The sequence below is a fragment of the Montipora capricornis genome, chromosome 9 (assembly GCF_036669925.1).
Source record: "Montipora capricornis isolate CH-2021 chromosome 9, ASM3666992v2, whole genome shotgun sequence".
In the NCBI taxonomy this organism is placed as follows: Eukaryota; Metazoa; Cnidaria; class Anthozoa; order Scleractinia; family Acroporidae; genus Montipora; species Montipora capricornis.
The window spans coordinates 25,488,663-25,511,162 of record NC_090891.1 but is presented as its reverse complement, the minus strand read 5'-3'; the positions used below and the strand labels follow the sequence as shown (position 1 = coordinate 25,511,162).

Sequence of the window (22,500 nt, the reverse complement as noted above, 5' to 3'; positions counted from 1 at the left end):
GTGTCGAGGTGGGCGGGAAGATGTTCTTTGGTGGGACCTGGTTCCACTTGCTTTCAACAGGGAAACATTTTTGGATATCTACATCCCCACAGTTTGATGGTTGGAAGAACCATTTAAACGTGGGCAAAGGATTGCTTTTCACTACGTTACATGAAACTTGGGTCTCCTCATTTTCAAACTCCAGATACAGCTTATCCTTAGTCTTCTTAGAGATCTGCGGCGCAACTGCAAGTAGAATAGGAAAAATACAATTTAAACGTACACTGCACTAGCAATAATTTTTGACTAGTGCAAAGATTTTGCAGAAAAAACTTCTAGCTTTAATTTGTTGGAAAGTAGTTTACATGTAGCATGCCTGCACTCACCACAAATGACCACAAACATGTCTGTCTAAGTGAATTAACGCCACTAAATGCTTGCACAACGATTATCATGGGTTGCTGTACATTCTGCAATTGGGACGACTACAGCAGAAATAATAATAATAATATTCATTTTAACCACATCCCTCCTAAAAGGCCATTTATAGATTTTACCCCATGCAATGCCAGACAATCTTCCTCTTGAATGAGGACCCAATAGGTGAAAAAGAGGTACGCATTGCGTATGTGTGGTAGTGCAGTAACACAGCCCTGTATTATTGTCAACTGAGCTGCGTTTTGTCTTCCAGGAGATTCAAGTTACCTTCGCTTAACATGTAGCTCAAAATTGTTCAGGATATTGTTTGTGTGCCATATATCATTATAGACATGTGGTTACTAGTAAAATACTAAACCCAGAAAGATTGAAGAAAATAAAAGGGAATCAAGAAACATTGGCCTGGGGGCTGATATGTTGATCGTTTCCAAGTTCCCTTACAATTTGATTTTCACCACAAGGTTAACCGTGCACTCTGAGCTTCTGACAGCTTTCTAAGACAAACGTTCACTGAAGTTAAGCCCTGTCGGGCGGGCTTAGTATTTGGATGGGTGACCTCAAAATATACGACTCGTCAGAAACATAGGACCGAAAATTCTATTTCAACGCTCAAAAATGCGAACGAAGCAAGGTACTGATGACTCACTGATTTGTTAGCCTGCTTAATGCAAAACAAATATTGATGCAAAAGTAAATAAATATTGATAAACAGGTTTTAGGAAGAGCAGAAGAAGTTTTCAGGAAATATCGATCAAGACTAAAATAATTTATTTTGCCATCAGCAACAAAATTTACAACATGAAAACAACTTACATTTTGAACAGAGAAATATAAAAGGTTACCATCAGCAAAAAATATTTTGGGAAATTTTTGCTACCTTCAATTTTTTTTTCACCTGTTACGGCTGAACCCAGTCAATGTTACGGGTGATGGTTTCTGCAGAATGAATATTCAATGGGGCAAAACAAATTGAAATTTACAGTACCGCTTAAAAGTAAGTTACCACCTTGCATCGCGTTTCCTGCGCAATGCAATTCCTGTCACACAATTCGCAAGTGGGGAATGGGGGAGCATGCCCCCAGACCCCCTAGGGGCTCAGGCCCTTTGGTTCGCTTGCAACGCTTGCTGTTTTCAAAGAATGAAACCTGACTCTGGTGAACAAGTCTAGCACCGCCAACCATCACTATAATTTTCCTTCAGATCATTGCATTTAAGAAGAGATGTCAAAATATATGAATCATTGCGTTACTTGGTTGGGCGAGTGGTATGCAAATATTTTTCTATGTTTACATTGGAAGTTTACATTTGATTCACAATAAAATCCATCGCACGGTAAAGCTCACTGTTTTGCTTTTATATATCAATCCACGACATAGATTAGAGTTTTAAAAGGACTCACAGGGACGATAGCCACTATCTCGTTTTCTTGTTAAACAGTTCCTGTTGTTATTTAATTGAGGAGTAACACTTTCGCGAAAAGACAATTTACAAGTACACTGTACTAGCATTACTTCTTGACTAGTGCAAAGATTTTGCAGATGAGACTACTGACTTTAGTTTGTTTGAAAGTAGTTTACATGCAGCATGCCTGCACTCACCACCTATGACCACAAACATGTCTGTCTAAGCGAATTAACGCCACTAAATGTTTGCACAACGATTATCATGGGTTGCTGTACATTCTGCAGTTGGGAAGACTACAGCAACAGAGATGTATCCAGAGAGCGTCATTGAGTCCTGGGACGCACTCGTTTTTCTTTTAGATGCATAAAATGTAGAACAAAGGGTCGAACTGGACACAGAAAAAAAAATTGAATGTTTAAACAAATTACAAGTGCCAGGGAAACCATACCAATGGTATATTTCGCAAGGAAATTGAACATTTCAATGATCGAGTTCCTTAAATTTCAAGGTAAGCTGTTATTTTCTGATTTTTTTAGTCAAATGATTTCATTTTGTCAGGGATTACGTCCAGGTTGAGGAGTCAAGTTTTGAATTCCATCGTGTTGAGTGACATGAGTGGTTTTTTAGGCGAGACAACCGGCGACACTTTCAATCTGCCAAGGATAATTAAACATTTCAGTCAAAGTTCAGGTTGTTGCATGCTTTCCAAGCGAATTTCAAGCATTGGTTTGCTAATCATGAATGAAATGACAGAAACTCCAATGGCGAAGTACAATAAATTTTTGTTTTGTGCGATCCTGTTGATATTAATTCTGGGGGCGCATGTGTCTTCCTCTTGGTTCTTGTTTTACACGTAACTTGTCTGTTTTGCAAATTATGCAACTTTTTTAGAGTTAGTGTTAAAATTAATGTGTTTTTGAACAAAGAAATATAAAAGGTTACCATCAGCAAAAAATATTTTGGGATATTTTAGCTACCTTCAATTTTTCCATTGTAGTTTTGCCTGCACACGTAAATCGCAAATCGAAAGTGACATCAAATTCAGCGGGTGCCATGCTCAAGTTATCTGGCATGTTTACTCGCGAAACAAAGGATACTTCTGTGTGAAAATGATGCCAAGACACCAGGTTTTTGTTTTTGTTAGTTTGTTTTTTTTTCTTTCGAGTGTTTTAGAGATTGACAACAAATGTGCGAATTCAACACAAAGATCACAATCCTTTAACTCTTGAGGTTGACCATTGTTTCTGCAAAGTCAACAATTTACTCTCCTAGGTGAAGGTTTTTATCACCAGGTAATTCCATGGTTTTGGAAACAGCAGCTGCTTTATTATTCATCAGCGTCACAAATTCTTGATTTTGGGGCTCATTTTGTTGAAACTAAGTTATGCACACGTTGCGGGCCTATTGTCACCACGGAATTAAACTCTTATACACTCTCACTCTCATACAACCCGGTGACATAGTGTGTAGTGCACTTACAGTGCAGTACCACAAAAAGCAGGACTCAAAATAAATGCAAAACAAAATATGAGCCTGCAATACTTGTGTGTAAAGAAACTGCTGAAAAATAATAGTGAATGATTGAAGGAATGGAGTTGTGCACATAACGTTGCAGCTAAATTATGCTATCTTCAAATTGACTAAATAATATTATTTTGTAATTTCTCTATTTATTTTAGCAAAAGAAACAGACAGAGCAAAGGTGAAAACAACTCTAGATATTTTTAGTTGCAAAGGGAAAGAATTCAGTTGCAAAGACACTGTACAACTGCAATGGTCACAATTTCGAGCCCTGAAAAGGGTTACAGTAAATCAAATCATAATTTATGCTGGCTTTTGATTGGTGGTGGGGTGAGGGGGGAGGGAACCTGAGCAAGGCTGTCATTAGGGGCCGTAACCCGTAAAACACCTGTTACGGCTGAGCCCAGTCAATGTTACGGGCAAAGGTTTCTGAAGATGAATATTCAATGGAGCAAAACAAATTGAAATTTGTTAATTTACAAACATTTACCTTCTAAAGAAAATATACAGTACCTCTTAAAAGTAAGTTACCACCTAGTGTCGCGTTTCCTGGGCGACGCAATTCCTGTCGCACAATTTGCGAGTGGGGAATGGGGGAGCATGCCCCCAGACCCCCCTAGGGGCTGAGGCCCTTCGGTTCGCTCGCAACGCTTGTTGTTTTCAAAGGATGAACCTGATTCTGGTGGACAAGTCTCGCACCGTCGACTGTCACTATAATTTTCCTTCAGATCATTGCATTTAAGAAGAGATGTAAAAATGTATGAATCGTTGCGTTACTTGGTCGGGCACGCCGTATGCAAATATTTTTCAATGTTTTGCTTTTATATTATCAATCCATGACATAGATTAGAGTTTTGAAGTGCCACTATGACCAAAAAAATTTTTTTACATTTCTTTGGATTTCAAAACTATGTTAACTGAACAGTAACTGATCGAAGATTTAAGCCTTGAATTCAAAAAGACACCTGTTTATTTTACCTGGAATTTTCCTGTTTAATGTCCGCCATTACTAACTTTAAAATCTTGAGAGAGCTGGATCGAGGAGAAAATGACGTCAAAGACTCACTAGTTTGGAATGCAATGCATGTGTACGCGGATGATTTATATTTATATGTGGCACAGAGTTTTGGGCTTTCAGACATTTAAACTTGTGTTTTGCATATACCTGTATAATAAGCTGCATTTACACGCTGAGATTTTAAGCTAGTGAGTAAATGACGTCACTTTTCCCTAGATCCAACCCTCTGAGGTCCAATTGGTCAGTTTGGAACGTGAGTAATGGCGGACCGTGAAATCCAAAACTTACACTCAAATTAAATAGCCTTTGGATAAAAATCAAAGCCAAAAATCTTGCCAGTCAAGTGTTGAGCAATCATACTTTTAAATTCTGAAGAAAAAAAAAGAAGAATTTTTGATCATAGTAGCACTTCAAACAGTTTCTGTTGTTATTTAATCGAGGAGTACCGGTAACACTTCCGTGAAAGTTCAATCGAGTATGCATAATTGACAATGTTTCGCTTCAGTGATTTTGCGGGAATCGAGTGTCGAGGATCAAATTCGATCCTCAACTCGATTCTAGATCCTCGATTCTCGAGAGGATCAAGTCGAGACTGTCAACTTACATGAATCAATCAGTTGCAAACAAAAATTAATTATCCCAGGCTTAAAAATCAACTCAAAATACCAGGATGCACTTACCACGCACATCAAGGTTGACAATCAATTCATCTGGTGGAGAATTGCCATTTGATGCTATACATTTGAACTCTCCTTGGTCTCTAGGGTATAATGCACTTCGCACTTTAAGAATTCCATATGTGAAGCTGGTGAAATCTGCTGAATGTTCCTCCTCTTCATAAACTTCATAAGCAATACCTTTGCACCTTAGTGAAGACTTCTTGCAATCCGTCTTGTTCACAATTTGTCCTTTTCTGTACCAAGTTACGACTGGTTTGGGAACACCCTCAGCATCACATCGGATAATGTGTTCTTCTCCCTCCATTATCACTCTGTCTTTGTTTCCTGAAGAAATTGTAGGGGCTGCAAGAGCTTTAAGGAAATACGACAAAATTAGAACGACCATACTTTCCGGGCGATTACCCGCACCAGTCATTTTTTGCAATAACAAGAAAAAAATTTCAACAGATTACCCACACCAGCAGATAACCCGCACCCAAAGACAAAAGAAATTCGTGAACTCACAAAGTTATCTGCACGAGCGATAACTTTGAGCTTATACATGTACTCAAAAGTAAAACTTTGACCTCCGAGTTTAACACCGGGCATTTTGACTCAATTTTATTGTTCCTCGCTACACTTACTGTAAATGATTGAAGCATGTATTTATCATTCAGTCAATGATCTTTTTATAACGTTTTGAATCAAAATTAATAAAAACTACAACCACTGTTTTTGTTAACAAAATATCCTCCTTTAGCGTGAAATTGGTAAGTTTTCACACCTACAGGTGTATTGTTTTTGATCTTCTATTGAATGATACCACTTGTAAAAATCCGTTCCAAAAAAAAAATCGATATCTCAGGATCTACTGACTCTAAGAAATCACTTGAAACGCGAAAATACTCTCTACCTCAAGGCAGTGCTTGCATGGAATATTTTACAAATGGGCCAAATGTTCTGTAATTTTAAGATCTGTCCATGAATGTTTGTTTACACTCGTGCCGACAATCACCTCTTAATTATGCAGAAGCAGCGGCGACATGAAATGAACATGTCGGTATCAGTTTTTGTGTGCGAATTTCTTTAAAGCCTGCTATTTCACATTTTTATTCTTCTGTTTTGAGTTTATTATTCCAGTTAGTGAATAATATTTTATTTTCAACTAAACAAAGAAAGAAGCTCGCTGCTTTGAAATTAGCAAAGTAAGAAAGTAATATCACACGCATGATAAACGATTTTGATTGCCAACGATATTTGTTGATAATTATGTTTTCAATTTGCATCGGTTTTCATCGAGAGCATTTAAGTTTATTAGGCAATTAAAGTGGGATAAACAAGGCAATACATGTATACAGTTTTTAGGAACAATTTCATTAATGACTTTAATATTTTTTCCCTACTTACTGTTTTAAAACTATACCGGAAGATTTAAAAATTATCACATTATCCGCACCTTCCTATAACCCGCACCCAGAACTGTTTGCCGAAAAATTAACACTTCACCCGTGGGTAATCGCCCGGAAATTACGGTAGTACAAAAGGCCTAGAAGAAGGTTAAAATCCTATTATTACTCCACCAGATGCTGGAAGGGATTCCTCTAGGAAGGACACAGGTAGTTCATGATGTCTTCAAAGAGTAATGCCCGCATGCAATTAAGCACATGGGTTGGATAAACCTCACATCAACCTTACTAGAACTACATCAGAACAGAATTACAGAATAATAATAATAACTGCGGCACTATTTAAGTGGAGGTTGGGTGCCTGAGACATCCTGGAGCTTCCACGGTGCACTGGTGGCTCAGTTAGTTGATCACCGGGCTACCATGCGGGGGTCATGAGTTTGACTCCAGCAGGATTAACGCTCAGGGTGTTTAAATAACTGAGATGAAAGTGCTGTCTTTGCAATTACAGTACCGCCTAGAAGTATTGACCCCTAGGGACGAGGCAATACCTCGTCTTTGCCGCAGGTAGTGGACGCGCGGCACCGAGGTATGCAAATTTTTTTCCCTCGGTAAAACCGAGGTGCACTTTGCCGCGGGAAATTTGCCGCGGGAGAAAAGACGAGGCTTGCCGCGGGAAAGAACAATGATCTGTTGCTCTTGTAAAATAAGCGGAAGACTGTCAAATTTTATCTCATGGTGTGAAGAATCGATTCGTAATGCAAGAAATTGTAATCAAAATGAGAAAGTGTGCCTTTACGTAAGGACTCAAATTTTATAATCTTTACATAATGTAAAACTGAAGACTTCTTTAAAGATACAGTGTAAGCGACAGCTTGATTATCCAGGCAACGCAACACTCATTGTTCTCCAAGTTGTAATACTGTATGTGTGCGTGAGAAATTATTTGTTTGGTTTTGAAAAAGGTTCAATTGTATCTCTTTCCGTCTAAGCCTGACTTTATTTTATTTGGAGACCTGAAATTCAAACTTGTGCGATTGTCTTCGTTTTATCATCGCCATTTTGGTTAAAAGCAGGTATTCCTTCCACATACATTGTATTATTGTTAAACTTGTCAAATTTCAATTTTAATCGCAACATTCTTCCGAGGCATCGGAGCCTTTGTCGGTACTATTTTGAGACCAAACGTACCGACGAATAATTTAAGAATGGTTTCTTTTTTCATCGCTTTTCATCAGCAATAAATTGTTATATCCTAGCATTAGCAGCAAAATACATTTTCGCGTTGTTTTATCAGTCGTGCAATGGTCTACTTGAATTCCATAAATATTTTAATTGCAGCATGTTGATTACGCATGGAAAACAAATTTAAGAATAGACTGTAGTTTGTGGATAAAAGAAGTCTCTTACTTATCTGAACGCTCATCGTTTGCATACGAATTTTAACAAATGCAAAACCAGCAAGCGAAACAAATTCGAACCATCTTTGCTAAAGTGTTTACGTTGCGCTTTCACGTGCAACTCTTTTCGCAGCGGGCGTCCACTCGTGATAAATTTGCATAACCACGCCGATATGCACCAATGATTACCCAGAGCACGAAAACAATCTTTTCAGCTTAGATCAAATAATTTTCGACTATTTCAGGGGTTTGTTATCCTGGGTTCTTTCCTTGGAGTGTTTTTCTTTTTTGTGATTTGTTACACTAAACAACCTTAGAAAGTAATACTGAAGTAGGAAACCACAAGAAGTCGTAACTTGGTCACGCAAGGTTTTCGAGCCGTTCACCCTGAACATGTAAGCTTTCCGGTGGGATCTCAACATTACAATCTACAATAGCTTATCAAAACACAAAGTCAACGGAAACCCAACTCTACCGCGGAATTTTAATTACCGAGGGTTTACCTCGGTTGACTTTCCCGCGGCAACTTTGGAGCCTAACCGTAAATTTCCCTCGGCAGAAAAGCGGCCTACTGCGGGAATACCGAGGAAAAGTCGCGACAGGGTGACGCGGCAATGACGCGGTAAAGGGGTCAATACTTCCAGGCGGTACTGTACATCCACAAACGGTTCCACTTTCAAGTCTTCTTGGAAAAGGACTATAAACCATAGGCCCTATCTCACAGATACATATACAGTGTATCTTCCATGTTCATAAGTTCCCTGTGGGACGTTTAAGAGCCCACGCACTAATCGAGAAGAGTAGGGGATGAAGTTCCCAGTGTTGTGGCTGTCCTTTGTCATGTATGGGTGGGTGGGTATAGCAGGTCCACATCAGCTGAACAGCTGCCAGAAACTTCAACCTGCTCAAACAAATAAATATAAATTGGCAGCCAGCTAGCTCCAAGAGGGAGACTGCACTGATGGCTGGCAAAATCTGACAACCCAGCCATAAGCCACCATGCCCTTGAGAAGACAGGCACCTGTCACACTGATAAACAGTGGAAGTAGAGAGGGGAAGGGAGGGAAAACCACTAAACGCTCCACACAAAATGCTCCTCTTTCACATCAAACCGATAAATGAGCTCTATAACCCAAAGCACAAGGAATCCAACGCATGTGCAAATAATTATTATAACTAAACCACTGACTACAACAATTTACCGCAGTTGCTTCTAGTTGTTAACTGAGTTAAATTTCATTTACCCTCATTACAAATTATTCTTATTACATGTACATCAAATGACAAAACTGTACATGGAACTTTAGATGAAAACCTCAAAATAAACCTACCTTTGATGTTTACTCGAATCACTAGAAAATCGAATTTACTGTGCACTGTCACTGTGCACTTATAGTCCCCATCATCTGATAGCTTGGCATTTGTAATCCGAAGGGTTGCTCTCACCATGTTGGTAGCTGGATCCCTGACAGTCGTTACCCAGCTTGGGTCGACACTTGTATAGGTGTTTTCAGCAATCCTTTTTTCCCATTTCAGATTAAGTGCAGATCCCTCAGATTCACAAATGATGCTTCTACTTTGCCCTGGTATAATGATTATGGATCTGTTTGGTAATAGGACAAAGTGCTTTGGCAGGGTAACTGTAATGAGATCAACAACAACAACAATCTTAGCCATATCAATGCATCAGATACTGTACCAGTGATTTCACCACTTTCAGAGTAATAATATCAACAATAGCAATTGCATTATAAAATTACCTACAACTTAACATAATGATAAATGCTTGGGTGCCCATTGGAAAGCCCCCTACGACTAAATGCATGCCACGTTGGGTTGCAATTGCATGGCGTTGGAGCTTGAGTATCCCACAGTTCTACAGTGTAAGTGTGCACCAGTCTTTTTTTTTGTGGAAGTCTGCGTTTAAGTTTTAGCATTACATGTATTTTTCAAAATAGACTCCTTGATCTCCATCACCAGCTACATGTGAATTTTCCTAACCCTAACCGATCTAAATAAAAGCATTAAAAGCAAAAGCCATACTGTGTCCTCTCTTAACCACAGTGTAAATCAACCGGAAAAAATCTTGTTGAAACCTCAGCTTTCGGTTACTGTGGACGAGGTAAAACTGGAGATTGAATCCACGGTTTCACCTAGTCAGAACCGCAGCAAATGCACAAACAGTTTCAAGCAACACTGTATACATTTGTATGGTGTTTCCACTCACGTGATCAGTAACCTTGTTTTTGCACCGAAACAAAACATCTGCATGATAACAGAGCTCAATTTCTGGAGGATTAGTTGGGGACACTAACATGGCCACCATTCCTTTGTTTAGGGACACCAACATGGCCACTGTGACGTCGCATGAACACTCTATTTTGGTTCACTAATCTTTGAGCTACACTGTATGTCTTTGACTTACATCCTGGGTGATACAGTACACTAACCAAGACAATTAAAGCACTCCTAGCTGTGGGATTAATTTTAGCTTACATTGTAATGTTGCATTAAAAACATGCTCCATGAACTATCTAATCAAACACGACTTTCTCCTTGTCCAGATGAGGATTAAAGCAACTTGCCTGTAATTCGTTAGAGATTAATGACCAACAATGACTTATTATTGAATTGACTGGGGTGCACACAATCTTCTGTGATCACCGCAGACCGGCTTACATATTATCAAGACCACAAATCAACATACACGTATACCGTAAACACTGGCGTATAAGCCACACCTTTTTGCTCAACATTTTCGGATCAAATCGGGGATGCGGCTTATCTGCTAGAACATCTAGACAACATGCCGTAAATTTGCATAAATTAACAAGTTTAGCGAAAATTCTGTAAGGACCTGTGCAGCAAATTAATAAGAACTTCATAAAGCAATACCACATTACGCATTGATCATTGCTTTTGCGAGTTTGGTGGCTCCTAAAAGAGCCGTTTTTGTTTGAGCTTACACAATGATTAAACCTTCAGCTAAACTTCAGAATACCCCGCCACTTATTTGCATTTCATTAAATAAGAATAAGCTCTATTGTCTTAAGTCTCGTTCTTCAAAAGATGCCGCATAGGGGAAACAATAGTGGCAATTTCAAGCCCCGAGATGTAGATTTCACTTTACATTTCCTTAAGGACATTCGCGCTAATTGTTTGTGCACAAAGTTACTGCACAGGTAACGCGACTGTAATATGTCACGCATTACTTCAAGCATTAGTGAAGTTGAGGTTTTCAAACCTTTGCAAAAACCGTAGACAGTAAGTCTTGCACAACATTAGACCAAAGAAGATAGTGATCAGTCAAAATTGATTTTAAAATATTTACGAAAGTCAAGTAGACTACTGCACGACCGATATTCGCGTTGTTTTATCAGTCGTGCACTTGTCTACTTGACTTTCATACATGTTTTTCAAGCATTAGTTACACACCTTTTTGCTCAAAATTTTCAGATCAAATCGGGGATGCGGCTTATCTGCTAGAACATCTAGACAACATGCCGTAAATTTGCATAAATTAACAAGTTTAGCGAAAATTCTTAAGTCTGTAAGGACCTGTGCAGCAAATTAATAAGAACTTCATAAAACAATACCACATTATGCATTGATCATTGCTTTTGCGAGTTTGGTGGCTCCTAAAAGAGCCATTTTTGTTTGAGCTTACACAATGATTAAACCTTCAGCTAAACTTCAGAATACCCCGCCACTTATTTGCATTTCATTGAATAAGAATAAGCTCTATTGTATTAAGTCTCGTTCTTCAAAAGATGCCGCATAGGGGAAACAATAGTGGTTAGTTGCTCCGGGAATCTCCATTCCCCCACAAAGTTGTTTACAATGTCGACGATGGCTGCTCACTTTGACAGAAATCGATCCACCACGAGCGAGAATGCCTGGTTACTAAGCTAAAACGAACCGAAACGTTCGTCAGATGTTGTTGCATGTAAATTCTAATGAGAAATGGACAGGAATGAAAAATACTGGATTAAAAGTGCCAGAGAAAGATCAAATTTATGTCCTAGTCGGATTTTCATACTATTAGAGAGTCAAAATTATAGGTAAGAGTTTTAGTCTTCTCTGTTTTAATGTTAGTGAGTTAATACGCGGGTCGACACGTGCAAGAAACTCGAAGAAACAGTGCATTTATATGTCAGACATCTTTGTCAAGACTCCACTTTTGATTTATTTTAATTTCTTCGAAATTTTTTTTTTCCAAAATCTAAGTTGCTAAAGTCGGGGTGCGGCTTATTTGCGAGTGCGGCTTCGCTTATATGTGTTTACGGTAATTATCAACTCACTTGGTTGTACCACGACCACGATATTGTTCTTCCTCGTAATGGTGGTCCCTGATTGGTTAGTAGCTTTACATCTGTAAACTCCAGCGTCAGAGACAATAATGTTTAACACAGTGAAAACCTGTTCATTCAGAACAATTTTGTTCGCTTGAAGAGGTCGTTCTTGCATTGGTCGAGCTCCTTGGGATTGTAACAGCGCTACTGTAGCATTGGGGTCATCAGTTGTACAATCAATGTTGGTATTCAAACCCAAATGTGCTTGCTTAAATTGCATTGAATCATCAATGAATTTTAAGGCTCTGGTTCCTGAAAATAAAAAAATAAAAAAACAAAGTCTACTCTATACAGATACCTTTCCCACTTTCAATATTCTTACACATACCCCCACATGCCTGGTTACCATGCAACAAGCTGACAGTCTTGTAGGGCTTCATGTAGAGAGCAGACATGAAGGGGTGCATGAATTACCAATAAAGGATTTACGCAGTCTCTAAACTTAGGTCCGAAATTGTGACCAACTGGTCACCAATGCGACTTAAATTTGAGCCTTGGCGACCGAAATTTTCAGGCTAGTCGCCAGCTGGCAACTGATCATGAAGTCTTTCAACCTCACATCCAACTAAGCAAGGGATCAAAGAAATGATTTATTTTTAATTAAAAAACAGTCACTCACTATTCTAGCTCAAATGGAAGGCTTCCCATAAAATTACCCACTTGATACTTGTCTTACACGCAATGTAATAAAACGAAAACAGTCGCCATATTTTTCTGTGAAATTATGCCCCATACATGACGTACTTACCTACCCACAAGATGCACAAACACATGCCTTCATCATTTTCTGTTGACTACTCAACTGAAATGTCTGCTGGCAACCTGCACAAGTTTGTGAATTACTTATACAATGAACGAAAGATCGAAGGAATTTATTTAAAGTATATCGTGGGCATCCAAATCGGAAGCAGTTAATTTAGCAATGTTAAGGAAAGATAATCTGGGTAAAATATTGATACCTGATAACGACACTGAAAAAATCAAATGGGCAGGGGGTTGCCCGGGGGAGATTTCGCCGATAGTACATAATAACGATAAACTTGTGTTTGATTTGAGAGCGCTTTCTCCGACCTCCTTCAGCTGTGAGGAAATAAAAGATGGTTATACGAAGCCTCCAGATGTACATGAATACCCCAGCAGTCTAAAAATTCTTCCCAATTGTGTGTCATCTTGGAAGTACATTGTAATGTTGCCCCGTTTTTGCATTTTTTTCACTGATGTTTTAATTCATTTTTCTGATGATCATGTACACATGCAATCTTCTTTATAGTCCTTCTAAGTTTACGTACTCGTAAGCTTCTAAGACTGAGATACTAAAACTTAAAAGGAAGCCAGTGCTCGTAAAACATATCATTACGCATTACGAGGTAAATAATCAATGTGAAAGCAGCTTCAGTCACGTTTCCTGTGCTTCCTCCGCTTTTGTTAAGTTTCCATGTAACATCGAGTCTATAGCTTACATAAATAGACGAACCTGAACATAAACAATCACCAGTTTTCCATATTTTCAGCGCTAAAAAGCCAAGGCTTCGTTGCAATTTCGATCAACAGACGTATCGGTACTAGGCCCTGCTCTGCCACATTGTTGGTAGTCGTACCAGGCTCCATTCTTGTTTAGGTTACTATAAAACTAATGCGCAAAACACTTGCAAGTTGCGGTTTTTTTTCCAGTTTAATTATTGAGTTGCATTAAAGAATTCCTTTCAGCTTATCATATAGGTGAGGTTTACACTAACAGAAGCGAAAATGCTCTTAGTAATAAACCTTTCTGAAGGTTGAGAGACACTTTGACTTCAAGTTCTTTCCTGTTCTGCTCTTCTAATACCTCCCCCCCTCTTCTCAAGCCTTGTGCAATGGGTGAATCTTCCATCAGCTTTTGTTTTGCGAGACTCGCATCACGGGCGTGAAGATGACGTCCACCAATATTGTGCTTCTGCAAGGTCTCCTTTTTGAACGTGCGGGAACCTGATACAAATTCCGTTTTGCCTGCCAAGTGTGGAGAGGCACAACAAATTTTGCATGTCATTTTGTTGTCATCTTTGTCGAAAACGACCCAGGTGAACTCCTCCCGCCACTGCGGAACAAACTTGCGTTTACTAGCAGGCTTCTTAAGGGTAACTTGTTCTCTGTCATCAAGTGTTAGCTCTGCATTCTCTGCACTTCTCTTGGTGGCTGTCTTCTCTTGTTGGTTACGCAAATAGTCAGCTTTTCCTTTCCCTTTCTTCTCCAGTTTGGCTTGGGCCGGCCTAAGAAAAGTTAAAATATTCCCCTGTTTTGCTCCGACACTTGTTTTCTTTTCAACAGATTTCACATTAGCCGAAATGTTGGTAACAGGTACTTGGGGGGTTGCTTGGGTGTGAGAGGTTGCATCTGATAGCCACGCTACTAGCACAAAGTGGTTAGGCTTGTACCATGCGTTTGGTCGGTCATCAAGACTCCCTTCCCTTGACCACAGCAAGTAGACAGGATCACGCCCATCATCCAACGCAGAAAGTCGGGGGTTTAGCAGCTGGTGCATTAAAGGACGGAACCGGAAGTTGACGTCTGGATATAGCAAATATATCGGCCGTCTGATGACCGATGCGAACGCCATCACGTGAAGAAGGGAGCCCCATACTCCAATCTTGCAACTGGCTATAGCTTCAGCCTTGACTGCTTCAGTTTGACTCCCACCATCTGATATGACTTTGTCACCAACTGCCGTCAAGGCAACTGTAAATAGAACTGATTCCGGGATCTCGGTAAATTTGGCAGTTTTCTTGAAAATTTCATGCGTTGCATAAGAGTCAGCATTGGAGTACAGTTCTTCTGCAACTAGAAGATGCAGCCAGTTACTTCGTGTTTCATCACAACAAAGAAAAAGCGAAACGGAATTATACAAACAATCTCCGTTTGCAGTGGATTTTAACGCCACAGGATGACCTGCTGGTTTGTGATCGATGTCTGGTATCAGCCTGGTTCAAAGGTCGTCCTTTGCCAGCTTGCAAAAATCTGCTTTATCCGCCTGAACGGCCCACAACAAGCTCAAATCATCGATCAATTTCTTGCACGATTCTACATTGTTTGCATTCAGCAAAGTATGCAACGAATTTAAGGCATCTTTTGACCTAGAATTCGATGAAATATTCTTGATCTGACCAGGGATCAGACCTCGTGTGAACTTCACGCTTCAATGATTGCACGTGTTGTTTAGTGCGCCCGCAATACCAGCTGCTGAATCAAACATGGCGCTCGATTATGAAACATGGAGATCGAAGAGCCAGAAGAGTCGTGGGTTTGTTTTGTTATTTCTGTGCGCATAAATCGTGCATTTTATCCAAAACTACGGTTGATTTGCCTTTGCGGTTAAAATGACCAAGGAAAAAGGTGAAGGTTAGTTGCCCACTGGCGACTAGCTCTAAAAATCTAGTCGCCAACGCTTGATTTTTGGTCGCATTGGCGACCAGTGAGTCGCAATGTCAAGCCCTGCCATTCATTGAAATACATATTAAAATGACATCACAATACTAGCAGTACCTACCCTTAAAAACAAACATGCAGGGATCTAGATTGATAAATGATACACATTACCAAGAAAAATCATATCAACTGAAAATGTTTTTTTTAGTTGCCACCGGGCACCTGCACCAAAAAGTAAATAATTTTGGACCAATGAAACTGTGGTACTACTGGGTTAGTTTTATCTCGAAAGTAGACTGTTACTTGTTCATGTATTGCTCAGGAACATGCAATCATCAGTGTTTGGAACCAAGTTTCCTTTGTTGAATTTAAATAGCTGAACCGGACTTAAGCATTTTCTACATTGGAAGAGCACTGGCATCTTAAGAGCTTCGAATCTATCTTCATAAGGAGTATCCTTTCCAACAATCCATCTAGTAGCATTGCATTGGACATGTTCAAGTTTTAACTTGGTGAATGTTGCCCCAATCTTCAGAGCATCAGTCTCAGGTTATCATCATGTACAAGAACGGCTCGGAACAGGATTAAAAGGAGAATGATCGCTCGTTAACATGAAATGTGCTTGCTGAAATTACATTGTACAAAATCTTCTGAGCGCCCGGGCCACCTCACACAATTTACTGAGCAGAACCGCTAGCCAGCAATATTTTGCATTTAACCTTGCCTACTGTAAATTAGCCACATAATAATTTTACAAATCGAATCCAAAAATTAAGGGTTTCAGTCTGGCAATTTCTGATGACATAATTTATTTACAGCACTGTAAACGGATTCCTGGCCTAGAATAGAATAACAGAGTTGGATACTTTGGTCCTGTAAATTGAAAAAGCCATCTAGTGTAGCTCAACTTACATTTTAATTTATATTCTGAGCATGTGTTTCTACTCTCAAATACATTCAAATTCATGTTAATTCATTAATTTAAACATGGGATAAAAGTGATCTTCCAAGAACCTGTGTGCATAGGAATAGTAGCGAACTGAGGCACTCTACAGCTCATAATTATATCTTAATTCTAATTAACAGTAAAGCAATAGAGTAAACTTACACCGTGTATGTTCTTGGGCATACATGTAAATATGTTTTGGGCCAGACTCACACTCATTTTTGCTCGAGCCGTTAGGGAAGGGTTAAAAATTAATAAGCTCTGAGAAGGGCCCAAAACATATTTATGCCCAAGAACATAAACTGTTTTAATATTGAGGGCATCAAGAAAATCAAAACTTTAAAAAGAGACAACAAAACAGTCTGAACAATCACGCAAGTGTTAACAAGTTGGATGGCTTCTATTTTTCCTCAATGAAAATGCACCATCAAGCAAAGCTGACTAGAAATTACAAAAGTAAGCTTGCTATTTGAGTTTTCAAAAATTGTGAGAGATGAAAGGAAAGTTCCATAAATCTTACTTGTACATGCAAGTGTTGAAATTAATAATTGTACAATTGCACAATTTTACACTTTTCATTGGTTTATTTCAGCGGGCTTTTAGCCCACCAAACTCTCCATTTTAGCTTGTAAAATGTGCTACAATGCCCGACAAAGTAATAAATTATAATCTATGCAGAATAAAAACTAATTAAAGTAGTGCCCTGCTTAGCCTCAGCTGACAGACTATCACCCCTACATGCACATCCGTCAGCAAGGCTTTCAAATTTGAGGGCACTAAGACAAAGGAAGCAACAATAACTGCTTCTGATGGATCCACCCTGTCAAACAAGCTGAAATTGACAACTTTCAAAGGTAATCCCAAATAATTTGGTCAGACTGGACCAAAACTTCAATGGACTGTTCCATTAGGAGTCAAACCAAGATTTCCTGATGTTTGGGTAAAATGGTAAGGACCTGTATGATCTTGCATTTCCCTCTTGCTCAGCACATACATCTACATGTAAGGCTATGACTGGAAGACAAATCTGAAAGGGCTGCCCCCGGACTTGACCCCTCTTTCGCTTCATTTGATGCAATTGCAATCTCTAACTCTTTTATTGTTCGAGGGAAAATTAATGAGCATAACATTAATGAGCATAAGTTTCCAGTGACTGACAAACAGCAGCATTGAAGCCAAACAGAAAAAGGAAAAGCGTAAAATAGAATTAAGACTTGAAACCCTAGAATCGTGTTTTTATTTCGTTAAAGTGGAACTGCCAAAACATGACAATCCGCGCCGAGGATATTTAATTAGCAAAAAGGTCAAAGGAAAGTATGAGTCAGTAATTCACAAAAGGCCGTAAAATTACCTTTTTTTTTAAATTTGCAGTGACATTAATTTTCTTTTAATAATAATAAGCTTACTCAAAACAAGTCGCATGATCACTCTGTGACTTGCCTTTACGCTCAAAACCACTTTCGTAATTTTTTACAAAAATATGCTTAATTTAAGTTAGTATACTCTGAAATTAAAACGTTCGAAGAAACTATCGATGAAAAGTTTTGTATCAACAATTTCTTAAGTTTTCGGTGACTTTATCTTAACTACCGTTCACATTGTATAGTAATTCACAGAGAAAATTGGACCAAAAGCTCGAGCTCAACTTCAGAAAGCGTCCTGCTGGCTACAAGTTCGATATTTTTGCCTGCACAACGTTTTTTTTCTTCACGGTAGAAATGGCACCAGGACTTAAACAGTTAAAATATTACGTAACGAAAAAAAACATTGGTAGAAACGTACTCACCCGGGGCGGTTAAAATGAAAGAACCGCACAAGAACACATTGCAAAGGATGAAAACACGCCAAGCGCCATCTTGCCGCTGGGCAACTTTCAATAACATGCCGGGTGTGTTGTTGTCTTCCTTGCTCTTAGTACATTCAAGAGTCAATATGGAAGAACGTCAAAGATCTTTGGCAAGCAAATCTTTCTCTTGTTTTAGATTTCTTAATGAAAAAAATCTTTCGCTTGAGTTCTTCCAGCTGAAGTAGAAATGCTCGGTTCGGAAGAAGTGTGTGGGCTAAAGTTTAAGCGTGCTATGTGCGACCAATCATGAACCAGCTTAGATCGTCAACTTGTACGTCACGACATCATCGCTCTTTCAAGTGTATTCGAGATATTTCCGTATTTCAATATCTTTTTTTAGATATACACTCATACTGGAGAATATAAAGGTTATAAAGGTGTTTTTTTTGCTTTCACGTACGCCACAGCCAGTCACCATGGATAAACTATAGACTTTTCATAAAAGTATTCTTTTAAAATCTAAATACTGTAAGAGAGGTACGCATACTAAAGAAAATGATCTTTTGAAGAAGTTGCAAACAGGCTTGACCCAGAAAATCCAATTTCCTCGCTGATTCCACTCATTCCTCAGGACAAGCAAATATTTAATACGTTAACCGTTGATTTTGACATCTGAAAACTTCTCGCAAAACCAAAAATCAAGATCGAGAAATATCACGACGAAAGCAACGCGATTTCCACCGATTTCCACCTAAATCTCTCAGCCAAGAACATAAAAAAATGTAAAGACTCAAAAAACTTATTTCCGGTATAGAGGCAATGAATCTTTGAGTTTCAGACTGGCTTACTTGATTTTCAAACAAAACATCTTAGTGTTTACGCTTAGCTTTTATTTATGGTTTTCCGAGGAAACTACATTTGGAATTCCCCTCAGTTTCCTGGCATAAAATTGAGAGAATCCGTTTAATATTATTCCGTTTCTCGAATGAATACGATCTGATCTTGAGCATGTGCCAGTTGCAGCCTTAGGTAATTTCAAACTTTCGGGGGTGCCGGACTACCCACTGGCTATGAAACAACTTATTTGAAAGAAGGTCAGCACTCTAATCCGGGCGTGTCGGAAAGACGTCTGTGGATTTGAACGATGGCATGTTTCCGCTAACTTCCAATCCACCGGGTGTGGACGTCAACACAAAAGTTTTGAAGGTTTTAAAAAAGAGCATTTTTGGTGCACCTAAAAACAGACGGGAACTTGACAGCGTTAATTTAAGCAAAGCTTCATTTTGCAAAGAAACACGAAGAGACGTGCTGCAAATACTTCGCGATTATATTTCCTTCTCAGTCTCATTGATTTGTGCTGAAGACAGGACCCCACAAAACACTGACAAAAGCTGCCTTGTTTACACCGGTGACGCTAGCTTGGGCACCAGTAAAATGGGCGGACTCGGTAACGTTTCAGATCATTAGAACCTTCTAGTCACGGAACACTAGACTGAATTACTTATTTCTAATTATTTCATTTCAAGGGTTCCAGCTGAGCGCGCGCTTCCTCCACACACGAAATGAATGCGCTGCCAGTAATCGGATCTCCGTTTATACGCAAAGGGTTCTGGGATTGCCAGGGGCAAACATTGGAAGTCGCTGAAAGGTACGATTTTTGTCGCATATTAAACTTATCACTGTCGCAGCGTTTTTAAAATGTTATGACATTTTTTCTGACGTACACGACAATCGCAAGTCATGTCGTGTGCCTGCCGTAAGCTTGTCGCATGCGATGAAAATCGTACCGTGTAAATCGGCCTTAAGAAAATGAGTCTAAAATGTATGGCGGAAACTTATTTCGACGTCCAAAAAATGGTTTTGGAGAGAGATCAACGCTTTTTTCGACACAGATTTATCAGAAATCGATTTGGGTAATGTTGATACGTGGCAAATAATAAGTTTTTGTTTGAATAACCATGAAATATGAGATAAAATTTACTCGGGTTAACCTTGCTCGCGTGAGGATCCGTAAGGTCTATTACAAAACTAGGTACAAATCTGGAGGGAATAACGCAATAAATCTCTTTTAGTTGTGTTTACGTGTGTCCAGGCTGTTTTCTTATTAGTTACGTCTTGCGTAAACGAATTATGGTTTGTGGAAATATACCTTTTCAAAGGAGAGAAGTCGTTTTCAGAGGACATGGAAATTCTTTTTACACTCGGAGCTATTGCTCTTTTGAGGGATGAAATGAGCGATGAGAAACACGAGAAAACCCATTGGGTAAATTCTTGTTTGATTGAGAAAAATCCAACGGTTTTCGAGCCGCTACTATTTTCTACAAACTCTGTAAGAGTCCAATCACTTAATTTTGTTCGATGATTCTGCTCAAGCAAACCATTTTAATGCTCCTCTTCCATAGAATACAGCAGTCTCTGTTCCGATGGATTTAGATAACACTGGGAATTCATATCTGACATGCCCAGCTGTTACATGTAAACAAACCTTTTCTTCTGTCACCATCTACATGTATTAAACCGGATCTAAGCAAACTTTTCAAGCTCCACTGTGACTTCGTCCAATACAAAAGCGTCATCTCCATTTACTAGTTCTCTGTAGATCTGATCTTTGAGGCCTTGCAAGGGTTCTTGGCGACAAGCGACATTGCTCCAAAATTGCAAAAAAAGTAGCGACAATCTTGTTCCAGAACACCGACAGCCGACAGAACCTGACGGATAAAAAGCGACAATTTGCGACAGCGACAATCCATTTTTAACTTCGACAAAGCGACATCTTTTCACTTTATTTCGACAGCGACATGACCGACCAGGCCAGCATGACTCTAAATCTTCTCTTCTGTTGGTGTTGCTACATGTATATTTCTTGTACAAATTAAGATATACACTTTTTTTTATAAGAACATATTTCATAAGAATATTAAGGCTGAAATTTGAGATTTTGAAAAGGATAGATATAATTTTGTGAATTGAAACATCTGCAAATACAACTAGCCAACAAAACGAAAAACTCTACACTAGCTATAGCAAAATGTTCAACGCTAATGACAGTTCGATGAACGGTACATGTAATACATATGTATAGTATTCGGCACAAAAGACATAAACTAAACCGCAAAGAACAGGGTCGGCCAGGGGGGATAGTAATATACCAGTATACCCGAAAAAATTCGCCAAAATACCCAAAAATACCCAAAATTCGTTCAAATATACCCAAAATGAATGGAAGCATTGTATACTGTATACCTGAAATTCAAAGAAAGTGATATACCAAATACCCGTATTCAGTAAGCTTTAATATACTGTATACCCGATTTAAAAAGCCCCTGTATACCGTATACCCAAAAACCCTGGCCGACCCTAAAAGAAGCCAAGTTCTTTCTTTTTTTAAATAACAAAACCTAGCGAAAAACATATCTAGATACCAAACACTTGTAATTGAAACCCCAATAAATTCTAAAATGGAAATGTCGTAAGCTATAATTTAAGAATAATACAAGAATATTTTCAGCCTAAAATCGGAAGAAAAATAAGAATATTCAGACTGAATTGGAAAAACTTATATAAAAAGGGAGTGTATTAAACAAACCATCATTCAACGCTTTACGCACTTGTTATGTAGTGAGCGTCTTATATCTCGTATTACCTTTTGTGGTACAAAGGTAGACACGTAGTCATGGGCACGATTCTCTGTAATTCGGTGACTTTTAGCGGGTCTGTACGGCTTTTCTGGCGCTTTTTGCTAATGTGGAGTACGTGAAATGGGAAAACATTTAAAAAATCATACATCAGTCACAGCATTCTCAAAAAAAGCAAAAAGAGGGACAAAAAGAGCCACGAGGGGAAAGAAAGGAAAGGTGAATAGACCATTTTACAGTTGTGGCTAAGTTACTAGGCCTAAAAATGGAAGCGAGGCTGCCGGTGACCCTGTTTTGATACAAACCTTCATGCTTTTGTAATGTTAATATGGACTAATTGGCGTTACAACAACACAATTTACATGATAAAAGCAGTGAGGTCTGTATCAATGCAAGGTCACCGGCAGCCTCGCAGCCATTCATAGGCTTGGTCGCTGAGCAAACAACTGTAAAATGGCCTATTGTCTGACAATGTTTACCAGTAATTAAGGACTAATAATTACTAAAGAGGGTTTTGACGGCCTTCGCTTGCAATTAAAGTGTCCAGCAATGACAGC

At 39.0% G+C, this 22,500-nt stretch overlaps 1 pseudogene; it reads right to left on the bottom strand.

Moving 5' to 3' along the window:
* The window catches only part of LOC138017469 (vascular endothelial growth factor receptor 2-like), a 50,171-nt pseudogene extending 31,579 nt beyond the window's left edge, over nt 1–18,592 (bottom strand).
* Nucleotides 18,593–22,500: the final 3,908 nt, after the last annotated feature.